Source organism: Pinus tabuliformis, chromosome 4_2, assembly GCF_031772625.1.
Source record: "Pinus tabuliformis cultivar Carrire ecotype Pingquan chromosome 4_2, CPIR1, whole genome shotgun sequence".
NCBI lineage: Eukaryota > Viridiplantae > Streptophyta > Pinopsida > Pinales > Pinaceae > Pinus > Pinus tabuliformis.
In genome coordinates, this window is record NC_142304.1 from 332,836,786 (window position 1) to 332,850,231 (window position 13,446).

At 41.6% G+C, this 13,446-nt stretch overlaps 1 protein-coding gene across 7 annotated transcripts in view; it reads left to right on the forward strand.

The window, feature by feature from the left end:
• The window catches only part of UBP14 (ubiquitin-specific protease 14), a 141,293-nt gene that overhangs the window by 21,580 nt on the left and 106,267 nt on the right, over positions 1–13,446 (forward strand). The gene's annotated exons all lie outside the window — the stretch shown is intronic.

Consider the following 13,446-nt stretch of genomic DNA (forward strand, 5'->3'; position numbering starts at 1 on the left):
TCCCATCAGATCCATGTTTAATCTTGTAGAGCCATTTAGCGGTGACAACAGATTTGTCCTTCGGTCTCGGGACCACATCCCAGACATCATTCTTCATAATAGCCTCATATTCTTCATGCATAGCATCCTTCCAGACTTGATGCTTGATGGCTTCTTCAAAAGATCCAGGTTCAGATTGTATAATAGTACTCATGGCAGCTAGATACCCTTGGTATCTACACGGCTTCTTGCTTTCTCGGAATGTTACCCTTGGGGCAGCATGACCCTCAGCATCTTCGAGGGTGTCCCTGAGCCATGATGGCCTCTTTCCTAGAGAAGGGGAAGGATCAATAGGGTCCATTGGCCCTTCAACATCAGGCATAGTCTCATCCTGGGGTTCTTCCAGATTTCCAGGTCTTTCTTCATGGTTTTCTTCAGATCTAGGAAGATCTACTACTTTCTTCAGGGAAGCATCTTCGTCAAAAGTGACATCATGGCTTATCTCTACTTCCCTTTGACCAGGTACATAGACTCTATATGCCTTAGAAGTCTCACTGTAGCCCACAAACAATCCTTTCTTCCCAGTAGCATCCAGCTTACTTCTCTTTTCTTTCGGCACATGAAAATAGACAGGACATCCAAAAATTCTAAAATGTGAGACATCAGGTTTCTTACCAGAGAAAACCTCTTCGGGAGTTTTGGAGTCCAAAGCGGAATGAGGGCATCGGTTTTGAATGTACACAGCAGTATTTGCAGCTTCTCCCCACAGAAACTTTGGAAGACCCTGGTCACATAGCATGGCACGGGCAGCTTCCACAATAGTCCTATTCTTGCGTTCAGCAACACCATTCTGCTCAGGAGTATATGCAGTGGTAGTCTCCCTCTTAATGCCAGCTTCTCTGCAAAAGTCTTTGAACTCATTTGACTCATATTCAGTGCCATTGTCAGTCCTCAAAATCTTGATCTTCTTTCCGGTCATATTTTCCACCAAGGCTTTGAAGGTACGGAACCACATGAAAGCCTCATCCTTCTTCTTCAAGAAGTATATCCAGGTTTTGCGAGAGAAGTCATCAGTAAATGTCATATAGTAAGAACATCCCCCCAGGGATGTTACAGGCAACATACCGGAAAGATCAGAATGGACCAGTTGCAATATCTCAGATGTCTTTGTGACACTTGAGGGGAAAGGTCCCCTTGTATGTTTTCCTTCAGCACAGCCCTTACATGCACCTTTATGATTATTTCCAAAATCAGGCATCCCTGTCACCACCTTCCTTGCTTCGGAAGAGCCTTGTAATGAAAGTGTCCAAATCTTCGGTGCCATAGTTCGATTTGACGGATAGTATCACAAGTCATAGCTCCCAACGGACTCCCTCCAACTTGGTAGAGTGTACCAACTCTAAAACCAATTGAGATAGCTTCCTTGAAGCTCTTCTTCCACATGAGTACCTTTCCATCAGAGAAAGTTACATTGAATCCTTTGTCTTCCATGGCAGATACAGACACAAGGTTCTTCTTCAATTTGGGTACATAGAAGAGTACATCTTGTAGATGGAGGACTTGTCCTTGAGACAAGTGGAGGGTCACAGTCCCGGTCCCTTTCACAGGATAAGTGGCATTATCCCCAAGGATAATTTCTAGATTAATATCCCTTTCAACCATGTCAGAAAGTGCTTCCTTGAATCCGGTGATGTGTCTTGAGGCACCACTATCGATTAGCCAGACATCCATAGTGTCGGGCGGAGATGCAGCTGAGAGAGCAGATATTAGAATATACTCATTTCTTTTATCAACAACATTAGACTCCTCATACCTGGTATTTGTGGTCCTTTTAGAAGGTGGATGGTTTCCTTCAAAGTGAGCCTTCCTCTTTCCTTTGGATTTGTCATTTCTTTGATTCCCATTCCTTCGGTTGTTGTTGTTGTCGTCACTATCGGGAGAATTCTTCTGGAAGGGGCATTCTCTAGCATAGTGTCCAGTCCTATGGCAGGTGAAACATTTACCCTTCTTCTTTTGAGTCTTAGTCCTTCCTTTGTCCTTGGAACCACCAGAGTTCTTCTTTCGGGAATGAGCAACATAGGCAACATTTCTTTCATTATCAAATTCCTTCATCCTTGTTTCTTCTTGCATACATCTAGACAGAAGCTCATCAAAGTTAGGGATGGTATTATTGTTGAGAATGGTAGTTGTGAATACTTGCCATTCATATGGAAGTCCTCCAAGTGCGGTGAGAACCATCTCACGATCAGCTATTGTCTCCCCAATAGCTAGCAGATTGTTCCTGGTTTCGGTCAACTTCATAAAGAAAGTTTGAATAGACTCGTCTCGGCCCTTCTTCATATTCTTCAACTTGTTCTTGAGGAATAGCACTTGGTTCACATTGTTTACTCGGAACATAAGTATCAGTTTGTCATACATCTCCTTGGATGTGCCTAGTTCAGATATGTAGGCAACCAGACTCTTATTTATGGATTCCCTGATCAGCAGTTTTGCTCTGATTTCTCCCTTCTTATACTTGTGTTTAACAGCAGCAGAGGCATTTGATGGAGGTTCTTGAATCTTCCCTGTCACATGATCTAGGAGATCATGATCTTCTAATTTGAGATCTAATAACATCTTCCAGGCATGGAAGTCATCACTTCCAGTCAACTTGTCATTCTCCCTGAATTCAAGCTTAGAGGAATCCATTTCCTTCGATGATGATTGCTATAGATAGAGTTTGTCTTCACCTCAGCTCTGATACCATGTAAAGTTTTGTAGATGTTCTATGCTAAGAGCAATTTCACTTTTCTCACAGCAATCATACAAGTAGATAAGCAAAATGCAGATAGAACATATAAGCAGATCTTTACAGAAGACAAATCAGAAACAAGAAAAATGTATGTGTTTGTTTCGGCGGTCAACAGAATGCTTCAACCAGCAAAGTCTCCTTTGGTCAGCCAGCCCAGCATGTGTCACAACAACCCTCCAACCAGTAGATGAGTCAACCCAAGTCAGTCCTACAAAAGTCAACGCTGTCCTGAAAAGTCAACGCAGGGGCAGCAAGCTAAAAGTCAACACAGCAGCAAAACGATCAACCCTTTGACCTCGATTTTTGTGCCAGGTAGTATGGCCTTCAAAAATCGAACCTCCCACAAGTTTTCAGCTTGTTTGGACCAAGCGTTGACCAAAGTCAACGTTGGTCAAACTTCTGCGAAACCCTAGCAGCAGAAAAATCCTCTTCGTCCTTCCCACGTGTGGCTGAAATTCGTCCTCCAGGTAGCTCGTACTTTTTAGGATGAGAGAGGAAGATGTGAGTTGTGTTGTGATCAAATTCTCTCCAACTTTTCCTGTATATATATATATATATCCATCAATGAGGGTGTGTGACACATCTGTTGGGCATGTGAGCCTACATTACAAAACTGGCTGACCTTTGCACATATAATTTATTAAGAATAATAAATTCAAAATATAAGTTCTGCTCATCGGATTAAGACTATTTTTATATGGATTTTACACTTCTCAGAAAGAGGAATCCAACAAAAATATTAGCCTCTTAATCTGAGCATCAGAACATGGAGTTTGGACCTAGTTGTCCAAATTTAACAAAACTACTAATAAACAACAATTTAATAGTTTATTAATAAACTAATAATGTAATAAAGTAATATGGAGAAAACAATAACAAATAATTTAATATTTTATGATTTAGTTTTAAAAATAACCCTATGGAGAGAATGACTATCAGGCCTTGGCAATGAAAAACAAAAAAAATTCAGTATTTACATTTGCGGGTTTACCTTTCTCAGTTGGGCGGCAACAAAGGCTTCGACTGAGTGTTCCTGGCAGCAACGAAGGCTTTGGCTGAGCGTTCCTCTCACAACGCAGGCTGGCAGCGACGACTGATCGACGACTTCCCCAATGGCTCTGTCCTGATTGACGACAACTTCCTCGACAGCTCTGTCGTTGTGCACAGTCTTGTTGTTCCAACCGGCGGCAACTTCCAAATTCTTGTCGCTGTGCTCACGAGTTCCAACCTGCAGTCTTGTTGTTCCTCACGACTCCCGACTCACGAGTTCCAACCTCCAAAGACTGCGTTGCTGTGTGAAGCAGGGTCCCAGGTGAATATTTGGTAGTTGCTGCATTGCTGTGTGAAGTAGGGGGATATTCGGCGTGAGTGCTGACAAAGGGGAGGGACCACAAGTTAATAAAGTTAAAAGTTAAAACCTAAAATGAAAATAACCTAAAACGACAGTCAACTTTTCTGAAATGACTTCAACCCATTTCGGCAGTAGTGACAACTTGCTAAACCGGCTCGGGATCCGTTTTGTCCAAGAATAGACGTTTCCTAAAACCGCAAATCCGTAGTCATCCGTATTTAAGCCGTATTTTGGCGGATCCGGGTCTGGATCCGGTTCAGATCTGTGGAACTGCCAATCTTCACCCTTCTTATGCCGGATCTTGCAATATAGAACTTTAGCTGTCCCTCAATGCTAGATAGCTTGGCTGCTGACTTGGCACACACCACTATTCTGCCACAAGATGGTGCCTTATTTTGTTTGGATCTTTTATTTCAATGCCATAAGGTTGGTCCTGAAATGCTCAATATTCTCCTGGCGGATACTGTCTGGTAGTACTGCATCTCTGTTGGCTGCCTTTGCATCTATTTACACCTCATCCATGGGTGGATCCAAATATGGATGCTGAACCACCTTCACCATGTCTCCAATTTGAGCCTTTAACTGGCTCTCTAAAGATGGCTTATGAAGCATACTGTCCATATCATCCTCCTCATCTGACTCATGCTCCTCTATGTGCTCTTCATGCTGGATCACTAGTAGCTCATCTCACAAGTCTCCATGAATGTTTTCTCCTTGGTCTTCTTCACATATGGGGTCAATCTGCTGCCCATCCCCTTCAGCCGTTAAACATGAATGCACGGGTGGGCTGCTATCATCATTTCCATATAATTTCTCGTGCTCGTCAAAGGTATCCTCGTGAAAATCAATGGACTCAACTATAGCAGAGGACCCCATCTCATCCATTACTATCACCTGATCCTTCAGTGGGCTCTCCAAAAGAGTAGACTTGTGATTCTCATGATGTGATTTGGGCATTTTTGAGTTATGCCTCTCATGATCATGCAAGTTAGAGCACTCCGCATGCGACTCCTATCCAACCATGGACCCTTCTACGCTTTCCACAATCAATTGATTTGAGCTCCTTGCCATTTCTTGCTCTGCTTCAATTTTTGCAGTCTCATCTGCTTCTCATCCCCTGTGATCTGGTGTCCATTCTTCCTGATATGTGAAATAGATCTGCTCTCTTCTCATTTGATTTCTGCTCTTCCTTGGGAGTTCTGGAGAGTGCTTTCGCTTTTGCTCCTTATCCTTGCCTGATCTGAGTGCTTAAAAAATTTCTCCTCATCAAATTTCTTCTGACGATAGGTTTAACACAATGGGCTATGAACTGCCTCAATGACTCATCCATGCACTAATGAATTTGCAACCTGCAAATTCCTCTTATTATTCTGGCAACAAACTTGCTAACTCACATCAACATCTTACAACAGAAACGATAAAGGGGATGGGTGTCAAATAAAAGGCTGGCTAACATAAAGAAGTGTCTGACAACTCAACGAATGTACTCTCGGATAGCAGGTTAATGACATGACATGTTCTTCCAACAACTTCCCTCTGTAATCAATGTCAGCCCAAAAACATGTGCAACCTCTCTGCAGCACAATTCTGCCACAAACCCTGCAAGCAGATATTCTGACCATAGACAAGACTCTTGTCTCAACCTTAAGCAGTAGATATACAATGGACACTCAACCTTCTGCAACAATTGGACACACCATACAAAATTAGAGGACACACCACAACAGCATTAAGACAATAAAATACTAATATTGGGACAAATACGTGCCCACCAGAAATGTATCATGTGACAATCACAACAATACACAGGTATACAAGGTCATGACAAGCAATAGTCAGCTTTTCTACAACCTATATGTCATACATTGGCTTTATTAGACAACAATATAACTACAACACCATAAACATATAGACACAGCCACATGAATCAATATTCTGACCCAACCTCTCAGACTAGCAATTGCTGAACACTATCCAAACCTTACACCAACATACTGATACTCATATGTTTTGCCTCAATACCCCTATTACAAGATTTAGACATATATATATTTATGGCAGTACACCAAGGAAATTTACATCAATCCTACTCTAGGTGTCATGTAATTTACTAATGCTGTTGTCCCCTTTCAATATACTCACAGATTTATACAACTTTAATGACAAAGTAAAGGATAAGAATATGGATGAGGAAAGATGTAAAATATAATGAGAAACCTGGAAATTTGGTTGAACATAGACTAGCTTGGCCTTCATAAAACAGGAGGAAAATCCACAGGGGACCTCTGCCTGAAGAGTAAGGAACTTGGCCCCTCAATGTCTCTGCAACAGTCAACCTCATCGGCTTTAGAAATCGGTGGAAAGGGTGGTCTCAGTCTGCCAACAGCTGAGCACTTGACCCCAACAATCTGAACTCCGTCTCCTCATTGATAATTAGATTCCACCTTCAAGAAGTAGCCAATTTGATCTTCTCATCTGAAGACAACAATCAGCTTCCAAACAATATTGAACTCTGCTTGAAGCTGGACTTCGACCATCAGGAATGTCTTGGCTTCGATTAGAAATTCGTCCTAGCAGAGAAGTGACTCAGCCCTCCAAAAGAATTCGCCCAGAACCTAGCCAATTCAGATCTGCTAAATGTTCTAGCAATACAATTGCTCAGCAAGGATTATATTCTTCACAAGAGGTGCCTTTGCTACATTAATTTAATTCCACCATTCAGATATGAAACTCAGGTCTGCTGATTAACTGAGCGCGCCAATAGCAATTCCTCATTTACCAAAAGACTGCTTTCAGCCTCCTTGTCAAAATATAATTGGACTCTGATAATGAGAGAGACTCTCAGCCTCTCAATGGATATTAATCTCGGCTTGCTGAAGAAGATGATGCACTTGGCCTGTGACTTGGCCCCTTCAAGATGTGATTAATGTTGGCTCTCGGCCCTTCAGAATAGTATTCTTGGCCCTGGAACTAACAATTGAAACTCGGCCTTGGTAAGAACGTGCTCACAGCCTCATGAAACTCCAAAACTCATCTTGCATAAATTATAAACTTGTCCTTGGCGCAGAATAAAGCTCTTGGCCTGCATAGAGTTGTGCACTCACAGCCAACCCAAAATTTGTATTTAATTCGGCTTTCAGTCAAACTTGAGGAATTTAGCCGTAGATGGGTTCAATTGGTATGCTGAGACTCTGCGATGCTCACACTTTCATTGTGCGAATCTTACTCAACAAAATTAGATCCACCAAACAAATTCACTCTATATTCAATTTGATCCAATGCTTGTGATCCATGTGCACATAATTGGTGATCCAATTTATCCACTGTAGCTTCATTCACATACATCAATAGAGATGTGATACGCACTAAGGCTCTCACTACTTGACAAGAACCGGCCTAGAAAATTTAATAAATGTCACCCCTTACACCTGCATCCATAGCTTCCAGGTTCGGTCGGCCTCTTGTTGGTCCACTAACGATTTGATTGTTGTGACTACCTCCTCTACAGGCAACATCACTTAATTCACTTTACATTACATTGTAGGGATTTTACGATCCCTTGTAATGTTGAGAATGGATATCCATGTGTGCTCTGATCCACTCGTTGCCCGTCTTGGTTGGTGTTGGAACCTTTTGTGGTAACTCTTACTCCTACGTGGGCCTTTGACTGCGTTGGCCCTCTCGCCATGCAATGCGGCCCACAATCTCTGCTACTTGATTTCAAATGTCATTCATTTGATGGTTATCGCCATCAACAATTCACATCCAACAATAACGCAACCACTGAATATGCTGTCACATCAACAAACTATACTCACTGAAATATCCCTGCAACAGACTCGACCACGAACTCATGTGGCCTCAGAAATACAAGATATATTCAGATTCTTGGAGAGATAATAATTCTGGCTTTGGAATGCACTCAACTATTCGGAATGAACCTGGCCCTGGAGATAAAATGCGCTTCCGGAAAATGATAAATATTGAAGAATCACCTACAAATAAATACGGTTTTCCGACAAATATGTTTCTTTTTGGTACTTCCAAAATAATCCCATGAACTTGTCTCAAAATCAATGTGCAGTAAACCCTTAGGCTGGTAGGAAAACCAGTTCTGATACCACTGCAATATCCCAATTATTAAATCTGATAATTTTCTCCGTATTTTTGTTTTAGAAAAATTTGTTGTAAATTCTTCAACCAAATTACACAAATTATGCCATAAATTTTAATAACAAACTACGAAATATTAACTGCAATTCAGAACAGACAAGAGAAACATGAAATAATTCCCAACGTTATTATATTATTAATAAATTAGTTAATACATGCTAATACAAATATCTAGAAATGGGTGAGGTGACGACCTTCAGGAGATCTTCTACAATGCTGGATTGGGCCTCCAAAATAGAACTAGAACCAATGAACACACTTGTGAATTTTGAATGAATTCACCGAGGGATGAGACGGGTTTTCATCCAATCTCACCGCATAACCCAAGGGTTTTCGTCTTGGGGCTGAGAACTGGGTTCTCCAGACCTCACTAATGACAAATACTCGAATCCAAGATATCCTAAATGATCTACTTCTCCTGCTTTTATAGATTTGATGGATCCCTCTCCAACCTTCTAAAACCTTTATTTTATTATTTTATTTCCTGCTCTAGAAGCTTCTCCTCTTCTTCTTATCTTAAGTGAGTTATTATTCTATTTTATTTTAGTCACTTGGCCTTTTTCCTCAATTAATCATTTTCCCTTTTTTATTTAAACAATTTACTAATTAAAGTCACTTTTAATCTAGGAGAATGGTAAATCTACCTCTACGATATCTCAGGCCACTAAAAATCACTTTTCATCTTCCCATCCTGTGGATCTCTTCGTTCTAGTTCCAACGAGCTATTACACTTAGGTGTTTCATCAAATATTCTTCCCAAAATGACACTCTAAGCGTATTTAATTTAGGCTCAATAATAACCCCATTTTAAGGGAATTGTCTGAATTCAGCGAAACCAAGAATAAGCTTTGCAAAACTAACCTTGATGGTGATATAGCGTGAGCAATCCTCGTCGGCCCCCATAAAACACCTCAAGACCCCTTTGGGACCTCTGGCTCCTGTAAACTAGCTGCCACCAATCCTGGAAGTCCATCTTGAATGCATCATAAAGGGAATTGGAAATGGGAACATTACATTATGCTTGGATTCCATATGAGAAGAGAACCAAGTTAGACTTGAAGAGCAAGACACTAATGGTCATAGGGTACAACAATAATCATAAAACCTACAATTTGGTTGATTTTAACACCAACTAGGTGATATTTAGCAGAGTGGTCATAGTTGATGTATTCATTTGACCTTTTCTAGACTTCTTCAACGATCAAAACCTTGAAACAACTTATTGTGGCTTAGGATTTAGGTATCAAGCTTCGATTAGGTCCCCTTGAGAGGGTAGAGGATTATGACCATGAGGAGTTTTTGGAATTTGATACAAATAACCCTGGTCATGTTGATAAGTTCGATAAGGAAGATTCCAATAAAAGACTAAAATGGTGACATAACACCAATTGAGATGTTTGAACATATGAAATGATTGGGGGATGATCATTAAGAAAGTAGAACAAGAAATCTAATATGGTCGATTTTGCTACGATAGCCAATGTGTAGGAAGCACATGAGCCACAAGTGTTTGAAGAGGCAAAAGGAGACTTCAATGGGAGAAGGCCATAGTGACTGAACATGAGAGTTTGATGAAAAAATCCATGGGCTGCGAATCGGTGTATGTTAAAATTGGCAACTAGGGCCAAACTCCATGTGGGTTATCTTATTAATGGAAATTGATATTTTTCTTGGATCCCTCTCATCGAGAGGTGTAGGATTGATCTAAAGATCATCCAATTTTGATAAGTATTCATGGAGATATGAATTTATTTGTGTTATAAGACAATTCGTCAAGGTCGGCCAACAACCAAATAAACCCCTCATGTGCTCCACGATTTAGTATAAAAAGAGGTGACTTGATAGTCATTTCTACACACACTTCTATCTTGATTTCTCTCCACTTGTCTTGGGTTTTAGTGGAAGAGAAATCTAGGAGTGGAAGCCCTAGACGTTGGAGGAAAAGAGGCTGCCCTAGCCGCAGTCAAGAAGAAGAAATACGCTGCCCTAATCTAGAGGACGCAGTCATGAAGAAAAGCCCTAAACATTATCAAGAAGGAGCCCTAAACCTATACGCTGGTCCCTACCCTAACGCAGACCTAAAGGCTTCCCTAACGCAGACCTAAAGGCAACCCTAACAAAGCTATCCTAAGGCAGCTCAAGAAGGAGGACGTTGATGTGAAGGGTCTGTTTTGGGCAAGAAAACATCTGTAATAAGGCCGAGCTGCTACAGGAGGTAAGCCGCAGGCCTAGAGGCAAATCTGGGCAAGATTTAGGGTGTTTCCCTTCACTGTTTTGGGTCCGAGTTTGAGCAGGTGACAAGGCCAAACAACAACAAGTTATAGTGCTGCTAAGATGCATAAGACAACAACTAAGATGTATGGGATAGCAGCAAGGTATAGTGCTGCTAAGATGCATGGGACAACTGCAAGGTATGGCAATGCTAAGATGCATGGGACAACAACAAGGTATAGCGCTGCTAAGATGGATGGGACAACAACAAGGTATAGTGCTGCTAAGATGGATGGGACAACAACAAGGTATAGTGCTGCTAAGATGGATGGTACAACAACTAAGATGCATGGGACAACAAGGTATACTGCTGCTAAGATGCATGGGACAACAACAAGGTATAGTGCTGCTAAGATGCATGGGACAACAACAAGGTATAGTGCTGCTAAGATGCATAGGACAATAGCTAAGATGCATGGGACAGCAGCAAGGTATAGTGCTGCTAAGATGCATGGGACAGCTGCAAGGTATGGCAATGCTAAGATGCATGGGACAACAACAAGGTATAACAAGTTGTGATGGTACAACAGTGACAACAACAAAACAATGGGACAACAAGCAACCATGGTGCGGCAGTATGAGCAGTGACAACATTAGCAAGATGTCACAATATTGGAAGGTGCAACATAAGTTGCAGCAGTATGATGCATGGTCATGAGGTCCAGCATTGTGATGATGGGAGCAGCATGGTGCAGCACGGTGAGGTGCAACATGATGACGAGATGCAGCACAATGATAGGTGAAGGAGTCACCTTGGAGAATCAGTTGAAGCAGCATGTCTTCAACTGATCTCATGTATCATCTTCTTAGAGATGATCTAAGCTCTTATTTAGACAAGTCAAAGTATTGACTTCTGTTGTAAATGTACTATCTCTCTCTCTCTCTCTGCTGAACTATTGAAGAACATATAAGAATAATTGATCAAGGGTTTCCCCACATTGGGGTTTGTCCCTGGCTAGCGCCACATCTTGTGTCCTCTTGTCTTGGCTTGTCTTCTGCGATTTATGTTTATGTTCTATTTGCAGTTTACTTTAATGCTGATGTGATTGCTAATCTGGAAAAGATATTGAGCTAACTGTGAAAATTGAAATAAATTGCTCTAAGCATAGAACATACCTAAAATTAACATGGTATCAGAGCTGAGGTGAAGACAAAGCCCAAGCAAGAGTGAAAGAGCAATCACCGAAGACAGTTGGGAAAGGACAAAAGGATCAATGGATTCCTCATCCCTCTTCTAATTCACCAAGAGTGAAGTCGAAGTAGAGAATATTATCAGAATGGTGCAACGGAAGCTTCTGATGGCCTACCTAAAGATCACTTCAATGGGAAGTCCAGGTCTAAGGGTGGAAGGAAAGGCAGATGCCTTGTTTGTAATAAGTTCGGCCATTATGCGAAGGAGTGTCCGAATAGTAGGGACACATCACTTGATGATGATAACAATCATTCCAGGGAAATCTTCAATGATCAGAGGAATGATAGGTAATGTAGGTCATAAAGGAAACAACCGACTCTTCAAGAAAGCAAGGAACCCCATGTATGAAGAATCAAATGTTATTTCTGATAATATAAAGAAGCGTTATCTTATATTGGTCCTCTCCTTCAGACTCCTTGGGAATCTGGCTTATTGATTGCAGTGCTTCAAGGCACTTCATCGGATAGAAGGGTTCTCTCTATAATTTGGTAGAGATGGAAACAATCGTGGGATTATACTTGGAGTCGATGCCACCTATCTCGGAAAGGGTGTAGGGAATGTTACTCCTCAATTGAATAAGGGTAACTCGATTGATTTACAAGAATCTCTTTATATACCTGATCGCAAGAAGAACTTGGTGTCCATTTTGGCAATGGAAGTCAAAGGTTACAGGGTGGCATTCATCGATGGAAAGGTACGTGTTTAAAAATAAAAAATTTCTAAGATGCTTTTGAGTTCAGGGTTGGCAATTTGTATCAAGTTGCAGGATGGTCCATTGGGGGGACCATGTCTCTTGACACATCTCATTTATAGCACCGGAGGTCTGCTAATGGGGCCCTACCCGATGTGAGTAAGATGGTGACTCAGATGCGAGAATTCATGAAGAGCATGAAGGTACATGTCCGAGATGTATCGAAGGAAAATCTTACAAGGGGACCATTCCCCTCATGTAGCAGATCCACAGGTTTGGAACAACCCATGGGGTTTGAGATTCATGATCGGGAATCTCACGTATGAAGGTGGTAGAAAGCCCTCTATGGCTTGAAGCAAAACACCCTGGGCATAGTATGAGAGGATTAGAAGCTGTCTGATGAAGCTGAGATTCACTAGGAGTGAAGCTGATCCAAACCATTGCTTGAAGGTTGTGGATGATAGACCTCTCATACCGACACCTTCTGAGGACGACCTATTTCTGACAGGTGCTGACCCTCTCATTTGCAGAAGTAAGAGGGAGTTGGATTCTGGATGTGGAATGGTAAACTGCAAGCTCGTGACTACCTTGAGGATCTTAACTTTCAGAAGTTATATGGTAGTGATGCTGAACCAGATTTGGGAAATGCCTCTGAGTTTCATAAACTCATTCGCATTGATGTTCTTGGTGAACTTTTGTCCGGATATATGTTTTGCAGTTAGCATGTTGGGCTCATATTTGGTTGAGCCTCACTAGATTGGTGCCAAGAATTTTCCGAGATATCTTCAGGGCACAATCTCTCATGGATTCAGATACACTGCCGAAAATATGAAGCTGCATGATTATTCGAATGTTGACTGGGCAGGCAGTGTGGAGGATCGCTAGAGCACTTCTCAGTGCTGGTTCTCTTTGGATTCTGCTTCGATATCATGGATGAGCAGGAAGCAGAAGTTGGTTGCTATAAGCACCGCCGAGACCGAATACATAGCTACGAGTAT